Genomic DNA, 27,866 nt, shown 5'->3' on the forward strand with positions numbered 1-27,866 from the left:
AGCAAAACAAAAAACAACACAAGGGCAAAGAAAATGAGGCAAAATCTTCAAAAGTTACAAATAGTCATATACACAACCATGTTAATTTCTCATATCTGGCATGTAACTTATTATTATTAATATTGGCATTATTATCAGTTTATTTATTTGATCTACGTTTTGTTTTTTATTTGTTTCCTGCTTTAAATTGTACCCATGTGAATTTCGAGGTTGAGATGCTATCTGTTCTGTAATATTAGTTTGGAAATTGAACAAATAGAAAATCAGACTGGAAATGAAAGTCTTGGTAGATGTTCTGATATTAGTCAAATATCGTGGGTTCCTAGATCGTGCCGTAACGTGTGTGTGTCTTTTTATGTGGCAATTACTTATTGCTCAACAGTGATCAAGCATAAAAACTAAACAAGCCCCAGAGAGATTTGTTTTGGTCGAGAACATGAACAGTCGCGTGCAAGGAAACGTCTTTCCTCTAAAAGTACCGCTGGTCAGGTGTCAGTGCCTGCTTGTACATTTCCTGTGTAAACCCAGCGATCAGTGGTTCAGCGTGACACTGTGTATTTACAGCAAGACGCCTCGTCTTCGTATCAGGTTTGCTCAGCGTCTCGTCTGTTAATATGCGAACATCATTATTACAACAGTAACAACTTTGATGTCGGCATACTTGGTCTTTATTTTGTGGATAATTAAAAGTAAACTGTTTGAAAACCGACCTGAGAGAACGGGCTTCTATTTAAACTCTCCACTCTGTTTGAATCGCGCCGACACATTAAGTCAACAGGGTGGATCGAGCGCGGTAATAGATTTCCCTTATTAACTCAAACAGTCATCACAGAGATGTTGAGCCAGAATAAACACAATTACCAAACAGTGTACAGTGTGCAGAGTGAATTTGCGGTTTTTCCAGCTGCTGTCAGACTTTCTTTCTTCTTTTCTTCATCTTTCAATCACTTTGAGATGAAACGGAGAAAAATATGAAACAATAAGATCTCGTTCTAAGTATTGCACAGTGGCTGCAAATGGTCAGCCGAGCCCCACACGGCAGGCAGGTGGTCACGTGACAGCTGAAGAAAGACTGCCATTTTCCTGCCGTTTCTGCTCCCCGCTTGCTGTCAGTCTTCATTCACAGATTCCCGTCAGTCACTCTCGTACTTCTGGTATCCCGTGCTGTCAGGGCCCACAGATTTCAAACGTCACCATATCTAACAAATCAAACCCGTTGACCGATGGATGCTGATCCGACTCATCCTTCGGCTGAGTAGCACATACTCACATACTCAAAGGTAAATTTAAGGTAAAGTTAGATTTGGATAAATTTAACAACCACATTTCAATAAAAATCAATACATGTATATAGATGAAAATAAACAGAGGTGGTTGTTTTATTTTCTAATATACATTATGACCGGATAACAGGCAAATCTTTAGCCTGCTTCTCACTGTCAGGAGACCTACACACACATACATACATATATACATACACAATTTCCTATGTCATTATACTGTTTTAGAATATTCCTAAATCCTTTCCTTTTGGTATTTCTTTTTCATCAGTATTCTAATGATGTGATGTGATTTAATTTGTCATGTCATAAAGTAACATGTTCTATAGTAGTTTTGATGTTTTGGAGTTTGGATGTCTGGCAGTAGCTGTATTTAGTTCATGTTGACTGAACTGCCCTTAGTTACTTTTCACCTCTGAGCATTTTTAATGGATTTTCTAAAACAATTTGATTGTATGAGAATTCTTACCAAACTCATATTAAACTCACTACAAACCTTTTGGATCTAATGCATGTGGAAGCCTCTCCCATAGTTAAGGCGCCGGAGCCTCAAGACTTAGGGCCAGTTTACGGTCCCTCAGAACTAGTTTGTAAGACGGGCTGTCCAACCACGTCAGAAATCAATAGTTTTTGTAGTTGTTTTTTGATTGGCCCCACTTGAAGGGGTGAAAAGCTGGCTGTCATAGAGAGGGGGGAGACGTGATAACGTTTAAAAACGGGGATAACCGTCTCCCCAGGAAGACATTCTGTTGTTAGAAAAAGAGAGACGGAGAGAGAAGTTCAACCCTCGGCTCCTTTCTCTCCTCTGACCAATCACAGCATCGAGTGGGGGTGAAGGTTTGTCAGTCTCACAGAGCTACAGAAATGGTCGGACACACACCCCCTAATCTGACCTCGGAAAGGTGGTGGGGGGAAGGAGTATCCGAAGCTATCAAAGGTGCAGCTGGGAAGCAGTACAAATCCCGCTTTAGTCTGCTGCCATGCTGGCGTATCTGGGAGACTGTGCGCCGAGCGATTCCTCGAGCTAAATGCAAACATTAGCATGCTACCATGCTAACAATGACAATGCTAACATGCTGATGTTTGGCCTGAGGGCGACACGGATACCTGTATCAAATTGGATGGCGACCCGTCCAGTGGTTGTTGAGACATTTCACTCAAAACCACAATGTGAAGAAAAGCCAGAGGATCGGCAGAGTCCTTAAGATTCACCCTCCGGAGACCGTGAACTACTCCGCAGAATGTCACAGCAGTCCATTCAACGGTTGTTGAGATAGTTCAGTCTGGACCGAGGTGGTGGACCTAGTGACCGACCGACAGCGCCGTCCCCAGAGCCACGCTACGCGTGAGGCTGAAAACACACCCGAGGGACGGATGCACATTCACGTAGATACAGTAGCTGGTTATGAACGGGACTTGGTGTAAACTGTTCTCATTACAAACAAACCAGTGACCTCGAGTGCTTCTATAAGAACAACGCAACTACACGTGACAGTTGTGACGGTGACAGTTTACGTGTAAACAGCAAAAAAAAAAAAATATCAGTTTTCCACAAAAATGAGTTGAAAAACCACCAATAACAGAATCTAATGCGTTAATGTAGAATATGTGGGTTAACAACAGTATTAGTGTTAGTATGGTAATATGATAAATAGAAATAATCCAAACACAAGTATTTATGGATTTGGTGTCAGACGGGGGTTCAGTAATCCTCCGGCAGACAGATGTTGACCACAACCCCCCTTCAACAACATTATGCTTTTGCTTTAAGTCACTTTGTGATCTGTATTTAATCTGTTTTCAGGATCCTCACTGAACCCTCTGACATTTTATTTTCCTCAGTTTATCTGAGAAAACTCCTCATTTACTCTCATTCTATTCTTTTTTTTACTCAACCCGTAAAAGAAGATGATTTCCATTAAAAGTGTCCCAATCAATGAATCTGTCATCATGTTGTCATCTCGATCGAAGAGCTAATGATTATGATAAACCTCTGTTGTGAAACAATAAGAAAAGGTGGATAATTTTTATGTCTGAAACACTTTTACACCAACTGACAAAATGAATACGTCACATTAGTATTCTCCAGTTCTTAGCATGTGGGCGAAGTTACTGTAAATTATTGGCGCAATAATATGGATACTTTTAACTTCATTATCCTGTTGAACATTATGATCCAGCTGTTCTCATCTGCATCCCCGTATTCTCTAACTATTCTCAGTGTGAGAGCTGCTGTGGCTCAGAAAGCCCCGATACTTCAGCCGCTTTCTTTACTGACAGTAAAAGGTATTTTAAGTACTCGAGTACAGACTTACATCACATCAGCGGTAACTAAGAACATTCACTCAAGTAGAGTCCAGGTACTTTCTTTATACGCTGCTTTTAACATCTTTTGAATCCATCTTTTTAAAAAGGTATTTTATTAATGTCACCCCGGTGATTTATATAGTTTGTTCCTTGTAATATCTCTTTATTGTTGGGTATTTCATTCACCGTGCATTTATTTGGCCGATTTATTTAATTACAGCGGAATTGTTTTATACTGCTTTTGAAATTGTAGTGTCCTGTCACTGTGTTTGGCAAAGTGCATTGAAATAAAATCTATTACAATTTATTTATTACGTTAATTCCTCTACTCCACAACATTTCGGGGTAAATAAATATTGCACTTTTTGACTTTTTTGAAACCTGAAGTTACTAAGTGCTTTGTAGAAATTATAATGTATGATGAAAAATATCACCAGCTTTTAAAATAAGATGCACTGTTATTGAGTAAGCTACACACCAGTCTATAATGTAGGTAAATAAGCCTCGTATCGACAAGCTGCAGCGAGAAAATGTTTGCTTATATATAAAAGCCTCATTTTACAATGTATTTGATAAGATAACGTTGTTGCAGGAACCACTGCACGTACTTTTACTTAAATCACATCTGGAGTGCAGGACTTTTATTTATTTCTACACTGTTTTAAAGCCACTTTTTCAAATAATAAATTACACTTACATTTACCGTAGTGTTCATTGCAATGGAAGTTTCTTCTTTTATTTATTTTTTTTACAGAGAAAATTAAAAATTGAACAATTATAATTCCGCTTTTTTAATAATAAATACATTAACAGATAAATCCCCCCCAAAAAAAACCAAAAAACAAAAAAATCTGTGATGTCGCCTTGTACTCCATTCCCCTGAAGTACAAGACAACATCATGTCGACGCTGATCTGGGCGATGTCCCTTAAGACACGTAGAACGGACAGTTATGTTTCACACCTCCTGACCACCACAGACGCTGAAAATCCAGCTGCTGGGAGTCACCCAGATTTCATAAAACTGTGGCCACATTTTCATTGCATCGACATACCGTCAGCGTGTGATCGACCGTGGCGGGGCTGTAGTTAATTGCGCCATTGGTGATGACAGTATTGATTAAAATCTGCGACGGACGACTGAAAAACCCAGCTCAAAGTGTCTGGCTCGGACAAGGGCTGAGATAGAGAGGTGTCGTGTCGCTCTTTGAGGAAAGGACACTTTCCGCCTCTGGAGTTTGACATAGTGCATAAAAGCAGATAAGAAGCGCCCGGATATACACTGCAGGATGACTGTGCAAGTATAAGATGTATTAGAAGAAAGTTGTAACGCATTTGCAGGTAACATAAAATCCTGGTTTAGCTTATGATCCTCTAAAAAATATTTTCACTCTCTTGTGGTTACAAACACACTACTCATGAGTATTCCTTTGAAAGTTGGCACGTTTTCACAAATTTCAAACATCTTTTTGTCGTGTGTGTGTGTACCGCGAGTTAGTATCACGCAGGCCTGGTCCCAGTGTCCACCAACGCACACTGACAGATCAGTGTAAGAGGGTTCGGGACCGTCCCACCGTGGAATCACAAACCGCTGCGGGGCTCTGTCACACTTCCGCAGCCCTTCGTGCTCACGGTCTGAAGTCCTGCACCACCCACACTGAACACTCTGCCTTGGGTTTTGTCCTCAACCCACGATGTTCTAGGGTTGAAGAACGACATGGGGGACAACGGGAAGTCCAAAATAAAAGACTTTATGTATATGAAGGACGAGTTTGCAGGCTCTTTATCCTACGAATGCAGGAGATGTGAAGCCTGCGCTGTAATTTGCCCGATCTTCCCGGTGAAAACACAAACAGGATCGTATTTCCTTGTTTGGCTCCTGCGGTTCCTTAGTTCCTGAAACTTGGTTGAAATGTGGCACGAGATTCTATTGGATCCATCTCGCCAGTGTGACGTGCAATGAACCGACCAGGTCCCTCGTCGTAGTGTTTGTGGGAGTTAAGGTGGTGAAGTGAGAGAGGAGCCGAGGATTCAACTTCCCTCTCTAGGTCTCTCTTCTCATTTGTTACACAACCGTTTCGGGCACCTATCATGTGAACGACCGTGTGCAACACTATAGATGTTTTAGTGGAGAGACTGATTGAAAACGTGCGCTCTTATCCCCGTTTTTAAACGTTACGATAACCCCCCCCCACACACACACACACACACACACACACTCCCTGACGGCCAGATTTTCACTCCAGCTTCCACTGTGGCCGTTCAGATCAGGCATAAACGTTTGATTTGCGCCATGGTCGGTTAAAAGAAAAAGTAAAGTTCCGTTTTAAAGTTTCCTCTTCCAACCGTTCTAAAATTGGGAGAATTGGAAAATAACAATATCCATTTAAGTCCATCCTCATATAGGGGGAGGAGGCGGTGAGGGGGCGGGACCCTGGACTGAAGGTTTGCAGTGTGAGTTAACCTTTAGCCCGGGCTGCTCTGAGCTGCTGGCTGTGATTGTTGTCTGTTGCTGTTGTTCTAATGAGAGCAGCTACTGTCGAGGTGAGCCGCTCTGTTTCTGCCGGTCGGCAGAAATAAACATACATTAGTCTTGGTAATTGGTTTTTTTGGGACACCTCGCTCGCATATACAGTGGTTGATCTCTGACCTCTGAGTGTGCTGAGCTGCAGGGCCGCGCATCGTCAGATGAAGGAAGGGTTTTTCCGAGATGAAACGCTTGGTTGGGGTTTCATTACTGCTGCGACCTCGAGGCCGTGACTGAGGAGGGGGGGCCTGGAGAATACCTGCCCCTGCCGGTGCATGTTCCTCCATCTCACCACCGAATGGATAAATAATTAGCTGCGCTCCCTCTCCTCGTCCTCCCACGCGGGGTTAAAGCTGCCGCTCCTCACCTCGCTCAGCGGGAGAAAAAAACCCAGGACTGCAGTCTGAGATGCATTCAGGGAGGCTGCAAAATCACAGCGCTGCTGCTCCCTCCTCTCATCCTCCTCCCTCACAACTGACCTCGTTGGAAATGGACAAGCTGGGATTCACAGAAACGCAGCAGTTTGAAAGGCAAGTGGGCACACACAACTACAGCTGAAGAAGAATTTGGAGCGTTTCAGACGGATGTGGGTGGAAGTTGCTGCTTCACCAAAACATCCAAATGGTTCCTTCCGTGATCTGCTCGGTCGTCGGTTTCTCCCGCTGTCACAGAACTGACTCTACCGTGGATGTGGTGTTAAACAGACGTTCAGCACTTTCACCTCCACCAGCTCTTCCTCTCCGCACTTCACAGTAACCTCACTCGCCCGCCGATGCACAGAGTGACCACAGACAGAGGAGGAGGCAGAGGAGCAGCTCACAGCGGGAATCCAACCGTCGACGTTTGCTCCGCTTATCCAGATGCGCAAAAAACTAACACTGCTGAAAGTCTGCAGGGGTTGATTCTGCTAGTTTCAGTAGCTTCCACAAGGAGGAGGGAGCTTCCTAGTGAGGCCGGTTTGAGGTATAGGCCGCCGGGGCCCCACCTAGGTTGTAACTGCTCCTGCTCTACTTTTAAAAGTCTGCCACTCAAGTCCAGTTTGCCCCAACTGAGAGGCGGGGCAAACTCTGGATGCTGAGAGGAGACTACAGGCCACAGGCCAAATGCCACCAGGTTAGTCCTGCTCCGTGCAGACATTCAGACATGCTCTACACTGGAAGAAATCATACACGGGACGGGGATGATGCTCTACGAGCACAAGTGTGTCCTCAACTCAAGTCATGTTGTTTGGGAGTCGGCAGGTTTAACGAAAGAAAAAATTAACGTAACGTCGCTGAGGCAGCAAATCCGGGCATCTTGATGTAAGTAGCCCATCAGCTGTAAACCGGGGTGTTTGCACCTTGAATGAAAAGTCACCCTGCTGTGCTTCATTAAAACACCGAAGGCTTTGAGAGCCAGTGGCTCGCTGAGCCACGAAATACAGTATATAAAAATAGTTTCAGCTTTAATTATATAACAGCAGCAGCGAACGAAGAAAGCAGGCAGCTGTTTTGCAGTTGTTTGGGTGGTATTCAGCGGGTGAACACACCTCTACAGTGCTGCTGTTAATTTGGCATTTTGTTACTGCTGAGGTTAATGAGTGTCTCTCTAAATCCTGTCCAGACCTTCCTGCTAGACAAAATTCACACTCATCTCCTCTCTCTTGGTGTAGGCCTCAAGTGTGCACTGAAAGTTTTTATAATTAAGGCAAAAAACAAAAATTAAATAGTGTATTATAAAGCATTGTCAGGATGGCCATAAGTGAAAGCGTCATATGAGTAAAACCTGCTCCTCAGTAAAACAAAATGATGGAGACTCTCTGTAATGTGGAGGCACCAAAGGCACAGATGAACAGCAACCTGATAATGTTAGGATCATACGGAGATAAGAATAATCAGGTTACGTTCCATATCATATCCAGAATATGGTTAAAACCGGGATAATGCATAACAGGGACTAATTTAAATGTGAATATATTAACTGACAGATGATGTTGATGGCATGACACAGAACAAAAGTTGAATAAAGTTAAATTTGAAATAATAAGGTATTATAAAATTATTAGAACAATTTCAATTTTCAGACCCCTCAGAGGGCCAGCGGGCATCTCGCCTAGGACACCAATATGTCCAGAGACAGTCCGGCTTCCCACTTGGGAAACGGGGATAAAGGACGCTTACTAGGGAGACATTCGTCCCAGTGGAAATAGAAGGAAACCTTTGCACAGGAAGCACGCAGAAGACAGATCCCTGGTTAGAAACAAAGGATAAAGTAAGCTTTCTAATTCAGGAAAAAAAAAGAAAAAAAAAGGGGAAGCTTCAAAGTCAGTGAGCAACCCACCGTCCGCTACCTGCTCAGCAGCAAACAGCTGACAGACACAGTCCGAGACCAGCTGGGGGACACGGTGGAGCATTTAGCAGCTAAAGAGCCAGACGCTTCCCTCAGGAGCTGGTGGAGACCAAAACCAGAGCTAAAAGCGAGGGAGTACTGGACCTAGATTCATCAGGTGGACTCAGGCACCAGATCCAGATGAAGGATTATGTTGCTCTATAACCGATGGATGTGTAAATAAGATGAACTAACAGGTTCACCATGTGTGGCCGAAAAAAAAAAAAAAAAAAAAAAAATCAGTTATTGCAGGCTTAAGGAATAAGGGAAAATGAAGCATCCTGGATTGAAAGCAAGGAGCAAGAAAATGTCCTTGTGTGAGAGCAAAAAAAGAACAAACTTATAGTGAGACAGAAGGCGGGTTCCTCCTCCATGAAAAGATTATTGTGTTTACTGAGGGTCGATGTGATCCGGTGCAGGTACGAGGCTCAGGTGAGATCAATATATTCAGAGAGCCACCAAAACATGATCCTCTTTCATCTATATTAAATCAGGAAGAGCAGCACTGGCAGCGAGTTAACATTTCATAAAACACATTAACATTGATTCAGCAGGCCTGGCGGAAGTGGATAAACAGGAAGACAGAGGGAATAAAGATGATATGAGAGCTTTAATCTTTCAGTTTTTAAAGGAAATGTACAAAGAATCTGATGTCTGTGATCTTTTCTGTCGCTAAAAGGAACAGAGCAATCATTAATGTTTATGGTGACACCTGCTCTTTTCTCACATCGGATATTTTGAAGTCAAAATATTCGACATGCAAAAAAAAAAAGGAAAAAAAAAAGCAGAAAAGTCTATTCACCGAGATCTTCTCCTGCACAGACAGCTGGGGTTGACACAAGAGCTGCGGTTGGGAAATAATTACAGAAATGAAAGAAAGGAGCTCTAATTAATAGCTGTAGGTAAGTCCAATAAAAAAATCCAATTTCGGTTCTGAAGCTCTGAAGTTAGAGTTGATGCCTCAGTGGCATAAAACTCCAACCGGCTTCTTCTCTGGCTCATGGAGCCGGTAGCAGGCGCACAAGAAGAAGGAGAATTAGTCGCTAATTAGTAAATACTACAGGATGAAATATGCAGAACATTATTCAAATTAAGCAACTTTAACCCTGCTTGGAGGAGCCGTGAATTCTCCATTTGCTGTCATTAGTTACAGAGATCTGGTGTTAACAGAGGGTGATTATGCATTCCGCTGAATTTACTGGAGGTAACGCTGCCTGTGACTGTCAATTTTGCAGGAAGAATTCTCTGCCTTTGAAAACGAGGCGTAAACACGGAGCAGATGGGATTTACACCAGCCACTACTAAAGGTTGTAGTGGTGGAAAGAAATCTGCACTAAGTAAAGGCTTACATATGACTAAAACCTGATTATTAGAAACAAAAACGGAAGCCATTCGGAGATTTGCTGAACACGGTACGTGACGGGGAATTGTGGTTTGTGTTCAGCAAACTTGAATTTGAACCAAACCATCAGTGATGTACAAACACCACAGACTGTCACTACTTTTCTCTGTTTTGATGACACATTTAGGTGAGAGTTTGGCTGCATTAACCCCAGTATTAACTTCCATATCAACACCACCTCCACCTCCGCCTGCTCCGCTGGACCTGCTCCGACCGTCTCCCTCGAGTACATTTTGTCACTCTTTGGTTTGTCTTATCCATCATATCTTTTTTGAATTATATTCTAAAGATTACAATGCAATAATTTTCCAAGTAATATTTTGAGTAATAGTTTTTTCTCAGGTGGCCAAACTAAATCTTTAGTAATCGCAACCACTACGTTACGATTCCTTTTCTGAGCTTAGTGATGATACAGAAATCCCACCTCTGAAGTGGCCTATGAAGCTCTCCCTCTCTCACACAGTGCGTCGTGGAGGTTCAGTACCAGGATCAGTCCAGGACCTGACGACGTAATGAGCTACCTCAGTAACTCAGATGCTTAATACGCAAAGATCGTTGGCCCAAACTCAATTAAAGGCCATTTTCTTAGTAAATCTTGTCCACAGTGTCTCCCAGTTGTAGATACGTCTTGCATGTGCGTGTTAATGGTATTTACAAGTCAGAAACTGTTAACTGTCCCATGTGGCGCGAATGCGACATTAGCACCCGTGAGCAGGGAAGCTTTGTAGGTTGGAATGAAGGAATAAAAGGAAGCATTCCTAGTTTGGAAGCAAGCAATTAGTAATCTTCCTAATGAGCAATAAATCAGCTTCCTAGTCAGCAGGGAAGGAGCAAAGATGCTTCACAGTTAAAGGATAAAGGAGAATGAAGCTTCCTACTTAGGAAGCAATGACGGAGGTGTTGTTTTCTTTATAATTCCCAGGTTCCAACTTGTCAATTGTGTTCACATCAACATCCAAGTCATGATTAGGACTGGGACATTCAGATTGTTCTTTTTATCCGACTTGGCCTTGAAAACAGAACAAAGATGGACGCCTCAAATCATCTAAAGTCTGTCCTTCAAGGTAATTACATGCTAATTTAATCGATGTAGTGCTATGCTGTCAGTGCACTGTATTTTTAACCTTCACTTGACTCATCTGATGATGTGAATCCTTGCGAGGCATAAACATGAGAATCTTTCTTATCTCTAACCATCCATCACATTATTATTATAGTTGGGGAGCAAGGCAAAAAGGAGGCTTCCTAGTTTTGAGGCACGGGGCAAGAAAGCTTCCTACCTAGGCAGCAAGGATGAAGGCTGCTTCCTAGTGCGTGAGATCGGAAAGGAAGGAGTTTCCTGATGTGGGAGCAAAGACGACACCTTTACAGCGAGAAGGGAGAAGAGGTTCCTCCACCATGGAAAGACTATTGTGTTTGTTTGCTTTATTCTTTAACTCAAGTCTACACAAAGTGAGGTTTACAAAGGTGCTATGTATGTCAAGGCAAGAAAAGACAAAATTGTTGTCTCATTAATGTCTCCTGAGCAAAAATAAGAACAAGATTCCCACGTTTTTGATACTTTCAAACAAAAACTGGTTAACCAGAATGTTTTTACATGCGTATATCTGGACTTTTCACCTGGATTTCAGGTGTGTTTACTTCAAATTATATTTAGTTTTCTTCTTCTGCGTAGTCACTTGGCGTTTCTTGACTTTGCAGCAAAACTAAAAGCTATGATACCGCTTATCACTAGTGTACAGGTGTAAAAGCCAAAAGGTGTACAGAAGCAGAGGCACTGAGATGTTTTCTGCCGTCAGACTAAAACTTCAGCTCCCGCCTCCTCTCACACCAGCACCAACCCTTCCAACATGATGAGAGATTTCCAGGACGAAAAATAAAAATCACACATTAGCCTGAGACTTGTCGGGGTCTTCGTGTGTGATGCGTGGTGTTAAATTGGCAGCGGAACCGTCATAAAGAATTAATGCAGGAATAACAGTAGATTACTCTCGTTTAATTAAGGATGCTGCAACGCCGCGGCTGCATGCATATTTAATGAGAAACATCGCTAACAGAAACCGATTACTGAGCCTCCCAACATGTGACAACACGCAAGCTCACAGCTGCTCACACACACACACACACACACACACACACACACACACACACACACACACAGTCCACTGGACCAGTTGCCTCCTTGAGTGCTGTGAATCTGTTTTCAAGTTGACTGTCTGATTCATTAGTTGATATCAGCCTCCAAATATTAACACTCTCGGTAGCTATGTTTAAGAAATGATAATCAGAGTCAGAGCTCATTCAGGATTAAAATATAAACATCTCCATCACAATAAACGCGCTCATTCTGGGAGAAATGTTATTTGGAAAGGGCCGATGAACCCGTCCGTCACGTAAACACTCTGATTACGAGCACTATGTGTCACTGTTCTGACAAATGGCCCAACAAGCCATTTAATTCCTTGCCCCCTGTTCACACATATGAATTCTGGCTTTGTTGTGAGCCCGAGGCTTGCAGGTGTTTGGTGCTAAGCGAACCACCGTGCGACAAAGTGGTTCTGTTTTCTGAGCGATGATGGCTGACTTGCAGAAGAAAAGAAGCACGCTTCCCATTTTCCAGAGAGAATCGAAGGGATTGCGATTGGTCGTCTCCAGGTGGTCGCGCCCACACAACGGATGACATTTGCATATAGTTGAACCTTCCCCGCGTTGTGCTGCTGGACGACTTTCGGGCGTTTGAGTCAGCGGCAGTCATAACCGGGTTTTCATTCCTGTCGTTGCTACGTGTGCCCTGGAGTCATGGAGGGGCGGGGTGGGGTGGGGTGGGGTGGGGTGTTTGGGGGTTGGGGGGTTGGGGGTAAGAAATCTGTTGGTGCACCCTAAAGAAAAGAGTGATGTGTGATTGTCACTGTTGTGGGGAACAGTGTATCAGTGAAACAGCGAGGACCTGGGGCCTGTACCACACAGCCAGATTAGTGGGTAATCCAGCTCTCTTTGGGCTTAACTCAGGTTTTTCTGGCATCGTGAATCTGGCTCCCTTTTAACCAGGGTAGATCACCATGGCAACCTATGCTACTAGGTAAACCTGCCTCGGAGCAGGTCAACTGACCGATCAGAAAAACTGAGTCATCATTGCTACAGGATCCTGACAGGGACAAGAGAGTTTACAATAAAGCGACAAATAATAAAGAGCAACAGATATGTTTATACATCAGTTGAATCGTTCTCCATGTGTCACTCAACAAATGGGGGGGTTACCACAATACATAACTACATAATGAAAATGTATCTGCGTTTTTATTGTGCAAAGATTCTTCGATGCCCGTCAGGACTCCTGAGTGTTGATGCTTTTACACTCCCGTACCATCGCTGCAGCTCAGAACAACAGGAGGTGACTTTGTGATAACACTTGAAAATAAAAACTAAACCCTCTGTTTTATTAGAAAAAATAATCCACTCACTGGAGAATCCTCGCCATGATTATCAATGCCTCGTGCCGATCAGATTGACCTCACCGCATCAGACACTAATTACTTTTGCCCTCCTCTCCCCTCCTATACGTAGGCGGCAGAAACAGTCTGACCCTACATGTTACTTTGTGTGAATCAAATATTCATAATAGTTTGACAAAAAAACACTCTATGCTAATGAACCTCAATAATAATCCCTGCAGTTATTTACAGTATATCCTTAGCCTTACTCTTATATTTGGAAGTTATTTCTAGGGTTTCTACATCTTCTTATTATATTCGAGTTATGTGCGTTGTTTATATTTCACCTTGTTGAATATCACTTTCTGCTGTTGCTGTAATTGGTGACTCCGTTTCATCTCATATCTTATTAAGCACTTCATTCATGGTTCTGATGATGTCGCCTCTCGTGTTTCACATGCTTCACTTCGATAGGAAGATTACCCATAACTCCTTTAAATATTGATGTGGTGATGTTACAACAAGAATAATAACGAGGCAGGGAAAGTCGGACATAATTTAGATATACAGGAAGCTAAAACTAATGCAGTCTGATACAACAGCTGGTGCTGCTGAATTGTATTGCACTATAGTTAGAGATGATTATATTATATTTAGTTATATTATATACATACACCCAGAGTTTTCTTTAAAATCTGATCAGTGGGAGCCAAGGCCACACACAGAAAAAACACAGATACACAGTCGTGCTTGCGACCGAACCTCTTGAACCCAGGTTGCTATATACTGGTATATATTGGTGTCACCGTTTCATCTCATGTCTTATTAAGTAAGATAAGTTCGTTTCACTCGAACGCGCTCGTAGCCTGGAAGGTAAACCCAGAGTTAACGGAGTCATTCGACAACCAGCTTCTTGATTCAGGTGATCACGAAGCGCGGCCGATGTTGCGCTCGGTGAAGCCAGATAACCCCAGGAGAGTCAGACTAAGTTGAACTTACTTTGTGGTGCAGGCCCCTGGACAAGAGCCACCAGAAACAGACAGCATAACGCAGGATCCAGAGGTCACAGGTCATCGAGGAGGAGTCAGTGGATGGCAGGAGAAAAATCAAATAGGGGAGTCACATCCGACGCCAGAGGCCACCTTTGAACATACACAACCACCTGTTATTGTCGTATACTAACGTGTCAACGTATCGACAACCGAGCAAACTCCATCTGCTGATGAAGACCATGACATACAGTTGCTTGTAAAAGCAAGTAAGAGGACTAACTAATTACTTTGTCCATGCTATTTTAATTTTCATATTTGAAAATACATAACTACTGCCAAAAGGAAAACTCCATTAACAAAGAACTTTCAGCGAAATCCAAAACATTAAACTACCATAATGATAATGAAACTGAATGTGAAAATGACTTGTTTTTCTATAAAACTGGAACACGATGTAAAATCTAAATCTGAAATTGAAAAGTCGAGAATTAACTTTGAACTAAGCCCTGATTTTAGCTCATATCTATAGAAAAGGAAAGGGAAATAAGTCTGTTCATGGAAACCAGCGGGCGCCAGATAACATCCAACTGGTTAATATGCACCAATCAGAGGACACCATTCCACTGCCCCGGTGTCTGGCCAAGGCTGCCATTTTAGCCGAGGACAAGCCCAGATTGGCTGGTTTTTCCGGAGCGTTGCTGAAAATCTGAGTGGATGTCTAGAAGATGTGGTCATTAGTCAATTATAAGTATGATGCTTGTGCTCAAGGGTTGATAAAAATGTGAATCTGAAGGTTACAGCAGATATTGCAGTCAGCTGGTAAAGAGGCAGCTCAACTCCAAAATAGAGACACATAAAAAAGAGACAATTATAACATTACATAGAATCTAAGGCAATTATGTAAAGTCTGATAAAAGTCCATAAAACAGTAATTATATTAAACCACTGAATATAGTTATATGTTCATTATCCCTCTCTCTCACACACACACACACACACAGACTGGAAGCTGCCTGACATTAACCAAAATCTTCGTGATTACAACACACCTCACACACACACACACACACACCAAACGATCAATACAGACGATTGATGCAGGGTGACTAATGGATTCCTCAGCTGTTAACTCTTCCTCCATTCAATCAGAGAGCTTCTGATTCTGGTCATACGGTATATCCAAAGCTCCAAAACTGGATATCTTTTCTTATTCTACTTGTGTTTTTTGTTACATCACTGCCCCCCCCCCCAAACAAAAAACACACACACACACACACACACACACACACACACACACACACACACACAGTATGGTGTGTACCCTTGTATTAAATGGATGATGAGAGAAGAAGAAGAAAGAGTAGCGGAGGGACTGAGGGAATATTATTGTGCTCCTCACATCACTGGTAGTAATTAAAGTCAATCACCACTTGAACAGGCTTGAACAGACGAGAGAAAAGACACAGAACTCACACACAGTACTGCTGTTATGGTGGTGTGTGATTGATTGAGTCAGTAACAGAAACATAGTGCAGCTCACACACACACACACACACACACACACACAAATACAAGTACGAAGGGACACACATTCATCTACCCCCACCTCAGCCAGAACTGTAAGTATCACAAGTTTCTCCCAGTCGGGAGTCAAATCCTGTTGACTGTTTTGTTTTAAAAGGTGTGGGGATATTCGTCGGATTTTTCCTGTTTGTTAAACAGTGCTATGTTTTTTTTGAGCTGCAGAAACAAATTGTGAACACGACATTGACATATCATCATCTTTTACATGGCTTTATTGAACTTGTTAGGGAACAGTTGCTTATTTCCGCATCCAGCAGTTACAGAGCAGCTTGATGCTTCATCTGGATCTGGTGTTTGTGTCCAACTGGTGAATCTATGTCCAACGTTAACCCCCTTTTAGCTCTGGTTTTGGTCTCAACCAGCTCCTGAGGGAAACATCTGGCTCTTTAGCTGCTAAATGCTCCACTATGTTCACCAGCTGGTCTCTGACTGTGTCTGCCGGCTGTTTGCTGCTCAGCAGGTAGTGGACAGTGGCTTTTTTTGAAAATATCTGCAGGCTGCGGCCGAAAACGATGCTCTGAGAGCGGTGAGAGAGAACCAGAATAGTAAAGCTGTGGTCCAGACAGAGAAACAATGAACTGAAACTCACTCTAAAGCTCAGTAAAGCCGAGAGGACCTGCAGATTCAGCTGATATTTCTCTGTAGGATCATCACTGCCACAGACACATGGTCACATTTTTTCACATTGTCAGTTCATTCATATCATTCATGGCCACTTGAGACATGTTAGATTAATATTAGGTTGTGTTAATTTGTGTGCAGAGTGTAAGCAATTCAAGAGCATGAGGTAAGTGGTTTCAGAGCACAAATTTTTAATTTTTTTCTTTCTAAACGACGCCTGCTGAGCTGTGCAGAAACTGAGCATAAAGACCATAGGTCTGTTTTGCCTGAGAATGTTAACGTCATTCAAAACTTGGGTCTGCAACAAGTTTCGGGCTGAATCCAAATATGGGGAGATTTCAATATTTACAGAACTCAGAACTTTACATATCTAAAATATACAGGGCTGTCAAAATGCAGTCAAAGTCCTTATAGGGCATCTGCAGTCCATTCCAGGTACAGATTCGACAGGAAGATTACCCATAACTTCTTTAAATATTGATGTGGTGATGTTACAACAAGAATAATAACGAGGCAGGGAAAGTCGGACATAATTTAGATATACAGGAAGCTAAAACTAATGCAGTCTGATACAACTGGTGCTGTGGAATTGTATTGCACTAAAATTAGAGGTGTTTGGAAAATGTTATCCCCCCCATTATATTATAAATTATATTATATATATATATATATATATATATAGCTAGAGTTTTCTTTAAAATCTCATCAGTGGGAGCCAAGGCCACACACAGAAAAAACACAGATACACAGTCGTGCTTGCGACTGAACCTTTCGAACCCAGGTTGCTCCAATATAACCAAATGGAAAAGTGTGGATTTTTGTTTGGCATCTGTTGGAAACTTTAGGGTGTTGCCTTGAAACTGAAAACACACTTCAGAGTGTCTGGATAGAGACTGAATGTGAGAGTGATGGTGACACCGGTGGATCCAGAGAGAGAACAGAGTAACTGCTTATGGCAAGAAAACTGACCTGAACCAGCTCGAGTCTCTGATGGACTCACAAACCTGAAACTATCTGATCAATCAGGTCTCAACAAGGTTGTTCTGCAGCCCTGAGAATCCCAGCGGAAGCCAAACCTGAACCTCACTGTCTTAGCTTCACCTTCCAGTGTTCACATGAAATCATTTCATGGCATAAGAACCTGCATTTGATTTAATTTGATTTTGTTTTTGCAGCCGCTGTTCGTTCACATGTGGAGCAGATGGAAGCTCCATTATTGGGTCCACTTCACTACAAGTTTTTGGTTTAAAATGTACAGTAAAAATTCGTCGCAAATTCTCCAAAACAGTACCCACTGTGAACTATATACAATTTTTCATATTATATTGTTTTTCAGTATACAAGAAACAACAATACTAAACGGCTTCGTACTTACACATTTGTAACCTTTCCAAAGATTTTACACTTAATCTTCCTGGAGCTGAAACAGTCAATTTATAGGTTAGTCGACCCACAGAAAATTATTCAGGAACAATTTTGATAAATTAGTTAACTGTTGCATCTAAATATTAAATAAATAAATGAATAAATAATCCAAAAACCTAACCAGCTCGTGAAGACACTGAGGGGCAGATCCTCTGTTCAACACCTCCAAACACACACACACATATAATCTGTCTGTATGTGGCTGAGATGGAATCTCCATCTTGTTGCATCTTCCTTCAAACTGTCCCTGGGTGTGTGTGTGTGTGTGTGTGTGTGTGTGTGTGTGTGTGCGTGCGGACCCAGTAGGTGGTCTAAATGGTGGCGGCATATGTCAGCACTAATCTGATTTGGGTGATTCACTGGACAGAGAGATGGATGGAACAGAGAGAAAGGGACTAAAAAAAGACCATACACTGAGAGGGAGGGTATTATGGATGGATGATAGATGGATGAAGGGATGGTGGAAGGGTTATAGATGGAGTGGTGAGGGGGTTAAGACAGATTGTTTTTCTCTTATTTGCAGATGTAATGTGGGTCAGCTCTTAGTCTGGTAGCTCAAAGGATCAGACACACACACACGTTCGCACAGCTATCCTTGTTAGGACATTGCGTTGACATTCATTCATTCATTGAGGACGGCCTAACCCAACCCTAAACCTGATTCTAACCTGAAACCCTAAAACAAAGTCTTAACCCTCAAAACAGCCATTTGAAGCCGTGAGGACCGGACAAAATGTCCTCACAGTGATGGTTTCAAACTAAAATTTGTCCTCACAACAAATGAATGAACGGACGGAAGGACAGACAGATTTGTAGTTGCTGGAAAGGTTTATTTTCCACATCTGAGGGAACTGAGGCTAACATTAACGAAATTGAATTCATAAAACTGAAGGAAATGTAGAAGCTTATTGTCACCAATTGAATCATAGATATAGTTGAATGACTTGAACTCCTCTGTTAATTCTTTACATGTTCAGTTCGCAGGTTCCACGGTTTCTTTCAGTAACAAACACCAGTTGGTTACAGATCTTTTTTCCAGGCTCTGCTCTTTTGGCCCACTCGGCGCCTATGTCCTCTAAGTATGGGTCCCGGATTTGAATAAGTAAGGCCATTTAGAGCTAAAGACAGTCTCCTGTTGAACACTTGTTAGAATTTGCTGCCAACAGAATAAGTGCAATAATAATCTGTAATCCAGAGCCTCAATTTGCATTTTCAGACACAATGCAAGAGGATATGCGGTTTATTTTTGCCTTGATTATACTGTTGTGTGGTGCTCATCATGAATACGCAGTAACCAGGTCTGAGCCCCTGGATGAGGAGTTTATTTGAATATTTTCTTTCTAACTGTGTAAGAACCCCAGACCAAACCCTCTGTATATGAGGAAAGACCCAAATACAGTTAAGAAATTGTCATAAACGTCATATTGTAATAGACTCAGATTTGATATTTTGCAGTTTTAAAAATTCCTTGATCAGCGACAAAAAAACAGAACTCATTTTCTTTAGCCCGTGGCCAACCTTTCCAACAGATTTCAGTGTCCACAAATTTTTAAAATGTCCTCCCAAAAAAACAAAAAAAAAAAAAACACATAAAGACGACCAAAAACAGAATTTGCCAAACTTCCTACTACATACTGAAAACTGCTGGAAATAAACCAAAATAGGAGAAGCAGGTTCAACTATAGCGTAAAAAAATCTGTTTCTCTCAGCCTTTATCACATTTTCTCTTTATCAATATGGAAAGTTTTCCACCTCAGCCAAGAGGAAACATTGTGATATTTAGGCTTGTTGTTGAATTTCTTATGATTCCATTCCAAATTAAAAAAAGGTAGATGAGAACTGACTTATTTCATGATGAATGCATCTAGTAGTCACACTTAATTAAAAAGCCAGTAGTAAGTAAAAAGGCATTAGTTGACAAAGTACAAAGCTGAACAGATGCACGTCCTCTAACGTCTTGAGGACGTTAGGTTTAACAGGAAAGACTGAAATATTCAAAAATAACAAGAACCGAAATTTACAGGTTGGAAATTAGTGTGATTCTGTTATTTCCTTATTTTCTTTATGTACAGACATTGTGCATGAAAATGTAAATAGAACCAGATCCCCTGCTGTTGAGGAGGAAAAGCTTAGCCAATATCTGTCTGACCTGTCTGTCATCCTGGACCCCCACCCCTGACTACCCCTGACTACCTCTGACCTCCAACAAAACAAACTGCTGGATTAATCAGCCCAGCGGCAGGCAGATGAGGTGTTAATCCGCTCTAATCCATCACGTTAGATACCGGCGCACTCGTTTTTTTTGGGCTGCGATGTGGCCATTCTGTTGTAATAGCCTACGTGGGATTAAGTGAGAGAGTTAAGCCACTTCTCGCTGTCAGAGCGCCGCCACCGTCACCATGAACAACAGCGATTTAAGACCTCGGCGGCAGGAAAAACAGACATTTAGATTTTATAATGTAACATGACAGTGTTTACAGCCGGAGATGAGGGGTGAGGTGAGGCGGGAGGGGGGTTAGAGTACAAGGCGTAATCCCGCCACAACAATACAGCTCACACAATTAAAACTACAACAACGTCTGTCAATATTAGTGTGAAGACAGATAGGAGCCGTCATGTCACTTTAATCCCTGATAAACCTGCCTGTGTTAATCCTTCATTTACTGCTGCAAACTGCCATCACTCCCTGTACACAACAGTCCACATAAGAGCATTTGTTTTTCCTCTTCCAGTCCAGAAAGTTTAGTTTGATATTTGAATGTTGTTTCTCTTTTTCTGTACTGAAGTGTTTTGTTTTTTTATACCATGTTGAGCTTTAAATCCAGCCAAAAAAAAAAAAAAAAAATCTCGGACCAAGAGATGTCAGTTTTATTATATATTTTTACAGCACCATAAAAACAAAGGTTACTTGTATGGAGGAGGAAAAAATAAAATAAAAAACTCAGTGCTGAAACAATAACATGATGATCACCAGCAGTTTTGATGATTTATTATTTAAGTCGTACACTATATCAAATAAAAACGTAAAATGTTCCCTCTCAATTTGTGCTTTTGTCGCTTTGGCATTTTCCCCCAGTTGGTTTAATTTAAAAAGATAGGTGATTCAGTGATGATAAAAAAAATATTAGTTACATGCAGCCCTAAAAAGAAGTTGAACATGCAGACGTTTCTAGACTTTCACTGTTTAATTACGGTTTCTGAGCTGCCTGACAGAAGTATTTATGACTGTACATTAGTCTAAAGCAACATCGCATATTCCAGACCAATTCGCTATATCCATTCAATTAGATGTGTTAATAATAGAATATATGTGGTCATTTTGTAATATTTTTTGTTTTGGTCTATTTATTTTAAAGTGGATGAAATGGCAAAAGAAAAGGTTTTTTTTTATGGTTTTATCCAGAGCACTTTCCACTGTGCCTCACATTCAACCACTCTCTCTCACTGCTGGCAGCCAGCTACCATGCAAGTCACTGGCTTGACCATCGGGAGCAATCAGTGGTTCATTGTATTGCCCAAGGACACATCAACGCGTAGACAAGGAGAGCTGGGGATCAAACCCAGCACCCTGCAGTTAACGATAACCTTCTGAACCTGGAGACCCCCCCTCTCTTCACTAAGTGTTGTCTTGAAAACCTGATAAAGGCCACAGTGTCAATGTCATAATAAAGCTGGTCACATTACTGAAAGGGTTGCTGTAGCTTTGATACTTGAAGACTGCCTCCCTTCTCCGTACACCTTCAAAGTAGGTAAAGTTGTGCCAGAACACCGTCGCTACGGTATGTTTTGGGCAACATTTTATGTCTTTGTCAGAGAGTTGATAATGGTTGATAGTGAAGAAGGAATGAGGGGAGGTGAGGTATGACGTGGACAACAACAACAAAGGTCGAACCACGGATGTCACGGTCAATCGTAAGCACCTCGAAGCCCCAGGCCACCAGCAGGAGATGATCACAGGGGTTGTTGGGGGGGGGGCACAGTGTCAGACTGTGAAAATCCCGGATCTACATTGTTTAACAGCTGACATTTTGGAAAAATGATCACGTGGAAACAGGGAACACTGCGGGCCTAACTTTATCAGACGTTCAAGAAATACCCTTCCAACAACTCCAGCTGTGCTTGATTGCAGGTTTTCCCAGCCCGGGGATTCCCTACTTACTGTGCCGTCATGTATACTTGTGCGGTGTGGTGGCATTACCACATCTGGTGACCATAACTTTGCTTTCGTGGTGGTTGTTCTTTAGCCTGAGTCACTGCTTAGTGACCGCTTTGCCCTGCTGTCCAGCTGCAGGGATTACGTTTCCTTTGTTGTATTGCTGCTTTTATTTAAAGAACTTAGTCCACGCCTGTCAACACTATCCCATGGTCCAACAACAAAAATAAGCTGACAAAACAATCTCACCGAAAGGTCGTGGAATTGCATACTGTGTGTTCATAATATAATATGACTGAAAGTTTCAGAAAAGCTACTGAATGTTAAGACCAGCTGCAATCAAGTCATTTTCAATCTTAACATTTAGACCAGCATCGACGAAAAGAACATGGAAATTCAAGAGCAGCTGCAAAATCCATGACAACTGGGCCAACTCGTCAAGGACAAGAGCTCATTTCAATCTTACCGAAAATAAGATGGGGAGAATAACCAGAACTTTTAGACACTCAAACCGCATCAATCGCATCATAGCTGCAGTGTCAGATTTCCTCTGACTGTCCTAAACCAGCAGGTACTAGGGGTCAAACCTCAAATAAATGTTGCTCTCCTTCATTAGAGGCTGTTGAACAGGTAAATCCGTAAATTGGATGAACCTCGGACAGAAACTGGCAACCAGTTAGTCTCCCAGTTGCTCCCTCATCAATTCCCAGACTCCTCTGCTGCTCTCAGTGAGCGTTAATGTGACAGCCACTTTGAAATTAGGCAGGGGATTAAATTAGGGCTTTAAAATCCTTTTGGAGTCGCTCATTCAGACGTGAAAAGATTAAGGGGCGATGATGAAAAGGGATTCTAGTTAAGACCTACATTATCGCAGACCTCAGCACCCAGACTAAAAAAAAAAGTGTGCGGTGCATTTGAAGCCATTTGAGGATCTGTGTAAATGATTTCTTTGTGGACGAGTGAATGAAATTACAGAGCAGGGACCTAGTGCCTCTCTCTCTTATCAGCCTTGCAAATGGACAGGGCCTGTGAATCAGACACACTTTCATTGCTGACAAAAAAGGCTCAGGGGCAGAGGAGCCGAACACCAGGTGAAGTTATTCACCTCAAAGTAATATTAACTGTGACGAGAGAGAGGTGAAAAGAAAGGAAAGGAATTCAACCTTACCGGGAGCGGAGGATAGATGATGGATGGAACAAACAAACTGAGACTTCAATTAAAAATAAATGGGAATATCTCATTTCCCCTTTCACAGATTGGATTTATATTACCAGAGTTTGTTGCCTGGTTACCTCTCATTGCCTCACTCATTTCCAAATGTTGATTAGTTCGGAGACAATAAATAAATCAATGTCAGTGAGTTGCCAGGCCTGATTGTTTCCGGTCGAAAAGGGAGAGGAGGTGGTCCTCCTGAGTTGGACTGTTAGTTTGCTCGGAGGAAGTGGACCTGAACCGGGACGTGACTGCCATCTTAAACACTTCAGCAGGGTCGTTCAAGGGCGTAGGTTTGGTTTCTCAAGTACGCGGGGATTAACAATTTAGTTAGAGTCAAGGGGTCGTTCAACATCCACAAACCTTGAACAATAGCAAGTACTTGCCTCCAAACTGCACAAACCTCTGATATATCTATCACTTTGAGGGCGTAAATGTGGTGATACAAGTTTCAGACTGACAATGAATTGAGCGTCCTAACTTGTGTTGTCCAAAAAACTATTAAAAACATCAATCCACATTCACCCACATTCATACAGTGCTTTCTACACAAACTAATGACACATCAGAGGGCAATTTGGGGTTCGGTATTTTGCCCAAGGACACTCCAGCATGCGGACTGGAGGAGCCAGGGATCGAACCGCAGACCTTCCAGTTAGTGGACGACACGCTCTACCTCCTGAGCCACAGCCGCCCTATTTTTCTCTCCCGTACGTGGTGATACATCAGCTCGGCCGTGGTATCGGTTCGAAACCAAATCTTCAGGTACCGCCCCACACAATTGGTCAGAGGGGTGCTGCATTTCAGAAATGCCCTCAGCTGCAGTGCAAGGAACAGTCTGTTGCATTAATTGTTCATTTTGAATTCAAACAGATTAAAGATAGAGTTCACCAACCCCCCCATTTTCATACTATAGTTAAGATTTCTAATCACCATGCCAGCACTAGTTATTGTTTCAGTCAGTCACACATGCACAATCCTGCCAACGTCTTTTTTAATCTTGTCATGGTATTTGTTTTAAGTAAGAAAAATTTGGACCCATGTCAGCCTCTCTCTCAATCATAGAAAATGTGTGTTTCCTTTTTTAAAAAATTCATAAAAATTTGTATCAAAATAAATATTGTGATACTGACGGGCTGATGATGCCAGTTTGGATAATACCTCAATCCTGTCCAGAAATATCAGGGTCTTTGAAGAAAGCCAAACTCACGACCTCCGAGTTATGGGCGTAACGTTCAATGATTTCTGGACCTAAATGCAGACACAAACAGAGGCAGGCTGGATGAGTGAAGTGGCTCTTTAATGAGTGAGATAAACTTACAGTCATTCAGGTAAACAAGATGGCAGACAGGGATCCAGGTGGCAGGAAAATAAACACGAGGAAAACTGAGGAGTTAAACCAGGAACAAAGCAGATAAACCAACGTGGGATTAAAAAAACAACAACAACAGAGAAACATGAGGGAGCGAACACAGACGAACCAGAGCAGAGGGAACACAGAGACTTAAATAGACTAGTGAGGGGAAGACAATAGGACACAGGTGAAACTAATTAGGGCGGGGCAAGCGATCACAAAAGGCGGGAAAAAAAAAACCAAAGACAGGAAGTTAAACAACCAGAACCACAACAGGTAAGTGATTACAAAATAAAGCAGGAAGAGTCCAGGCGAAGAGTCGGTGAGTGGAGCAGATCCTGACATTTAAATTTAAATTGATCCTGCTGCTGTAGCTCCATCCGTATGCCTCCAAACTTTACAGGATTAGTCAGAGTTGATCTGTGCCTGTCCTCGAAATTTGGGTACAATACCACAGTGTGTTTAAGACTGACATTAGGCTTAAACTGTATCGTCCCAAGGAAAATTTGTCTGGGACATGTACTGCATCTGCTGTTGAAAAAAAACAAAACCACATAATACATTGTGAATGCACATTTGTCATCCATATGCACACACGCAGCAAATCCACGCGCTCGGATTGCACACTGACAAACTACCGCACATTTTCACACAATGTATCTTCATCCAGCACAAATAAGGACAGTGTGAGGTTAAGATGAATAAATAATTAACTAACAACGGTTTACATGACTTTGGCTATCTTGTCATTTAAAGCTTCGATGGACAAGGGGACAAAGGAGCTCTTAAAACCGTTCAGCCTGCACTTGGGGACTCTGCAGCGTCTGCCTGAGGGGAGAAGCTGCCACTCTGGGTGGAGGACATGGATGGGGTCTGAAACGATCTCCTGGGCCCGTCTAGTGATTATTTCATTGAAGATGTCCTTTGGGGCGGAGCGCTGCCTGACTCCCATGATTCTCTTAGCTCTCAGGGTGAGGCCAGTAATTGGGGATTTCAGCCGTACACCAAAGTTGCGCCGTAGCAGACGTACTCTCAACTTCAGCACGGCAGAAGAGAAGCAGATCTCTGGTTAACACCCCAGGCCCTCAGTCTGCGGAAGAAAGTACAGTCTCTGGTGAACCCTGGAGCAGACAGCACTGACCCGTGAACTCCGCGTTAGTGTGTTGTCCACGTGTAATGCCCAGGTATTTGTAAGAATCCACCTGGGCTGTGCTGCAGTTATGGATCACCACTGGTGAGCGGGCGCCGAGGGCTCTCCTCTGTTTTCCTTCCGTCAAGGCCACGCTAGAGCTCGTCACACCGCTGCACTCGTTTCTGGATCTCAGACCTGGGTGCATTTGTGTCTATTGAGAGACCCGGGATAGCCGTGTCATCAATGTGCTGGCAGTGCTGCATGTGCTGCATGTTCATTGGTGTACGGGGCGAACTGAGGCGCGTGTTAATTCATCGTCACAACACCTGAGCATGTGTTTTGTACCAGTATTCTGAAGTGTTTCCAATTAATAATTAATAATTCAATAACTACAATTACTGTATTTTTAGTTGGTCTGGGAAACGTTATACTGATTTCCATAATTGCAGCTACCGTTGACTGGCTCCAGCAAATTGTTCTACAAGATAAAAAATGTATTTACAGATCCAAACTATTGATGATCAACTGCAGCGCTACAGACAGCGCTGCAGTTGAACCCTGCAGCGCTGTCTGTAGCGCCTGAGATAGACAGACAGATGGATAGAGTGGGGTGATATGGAGATACAAAATCTGTACTCGAGGCTAAATGCACTCTGCCTGCTGAACTGCACAAAGAAACACGTTTAAACTTCACATTTCCATTTCCATTAGCTGACACTCTCATCCACAGCAAGTGCAGTGAATTCCCTCTTCACTTTTTTACATCTGAGGGAGGAAAATGTCATTACAGTGAGAAAAAAAAAAAAGTTTTAAAAAAACTCTCCTCATCCAACATTTTTTCCGCTGTTTTGCGTTTAACGGAGTGTCAGAGAGCAGTTAACAATTTAATATGTGATCGGTGGCAGATCTCCTTCCCTAATCTCCCTGTGACATACGCCATTAAATAAAAGTAGGATGAAATCAAATCTGAAGCAGCTTTTACATATTAAACATGTCAGAGCTGTTTATGCGGGGAATTTGTTGAAGTATCATCTCTGATGAAAGTAGTTTTTTCTCCGATTAAATCTGGAGGACGAGGACGGACACACCCACCACTCCTCACTATGCCAGTGCAAAACAAAGACATAGGACGTCAGTAAATTAAAGAGGACGTCCCGAAGAGGATGATATTGCTCCACTAAATAAAGCTGCTGTTCAGCAGTGAAATTACCGTGGAAAAGTTTTTCCACAAAACAATCCTCAATCTCAGCTGGAAGAGCAGAGTGGCTTCAGACTTCCCGTTGACTCCCTGCACACGAGTAGGATAAAATGACTTAATCGTATTTCTCCTCTAGACTTTCCAAATGTCACTGGACCCAACGGATCAAAGTGTGAAAGGGTTTATGACGTTCATAGAAATGTACCCACCTTCTTCTGACTGGGCTCTGTGGGCCATGCAAGTCCCACGATGATCTTCAGCGCCCAGAGCTAACCCCTGGGGCTTGTTGTCCGCCATTGTTTTGCAGTGTCCGTTGAGCACTGACAGAACCATCCGGCTGACCTCATTTTCCGATGAGGCCGGAGCTGCGGTAGCTCAGTTCAGCATTTTGGGAGAGGCATGTTCATGTCCGTGACTATGGAGCTAAGGTCACTGCACCTGGCCACAGCACTTACCTCTCCATAAAAACGTAACCCGCCTTTTTTAAAATGGGATTAGTTGTTGCTGTGCGGCTGCCGATTCTGCCTGCTTATCAACCTGGTCAGCAGTCGAAGCTGCAGCAGCGGCTGTGACACACAGAACACGGAGGCAATTAAGGCACTTTAAAACGATCGCGGCAATTTGCATCAATAGTCACTCTCCCTGTACACTTTCCAAAGACATCGCTACCCCCAAGTAGTCGTCCATAAATAGGCAAGAAGTCACGGATTGATTGACTGATTGATTTTCGGTCATTAGCCTGAAAGTTTTCATCTTTAACGTTTCTCTCAAACTGATAAATCCTGTCATTATTTCCCCACCTTTCATTTGATGTTATCCGTGTATTAAAATCTTCAAGCCTTCTTCTTCTTCCTCTACCCACTGTCTGTGGTTAATGAGCTG

The 27,866-nt window shown here is 42.5% G+C and overlaps 1 long non-coding RNA gene across 1 annotated transcript; it reads right to left on the reverse strand.

Annotated features, from left to right (window-relative positions):
• LOC120785487 lies at positions 1 to 27,866 on the reverse strand. The gene is made up of 5 exons (XR_005706610.1): positions 27,785 to 27,866; positions 27,194 to 27,550; positions 24,622 to 25,185; positions 14,312 to 14,454; positions 1 to 1,164 (listed from the first exon to the last, which is right to left on the reverse strand). It is a non-coding gene; the product is annotated as an uncharacterized LOC120785487 (long non-coding RNA).

Source organism: Xiphias gladius, chromosome 23 (genome assembly GCF_016859285.1).
Source record: "Xiphias gladius isolate SHS-SW01 ecotype Sanya breed wild chromosome 23, ASM1685928v1, whole genome shotgun sequence".
Classification (NCBI taxonomy): domain Eukaryota; kingdom Metazoa; phylum Chordata; class Actinopteri; order Istiophoriformes; family Xiphiidae; genus Xiphias; species Xiphias gladius.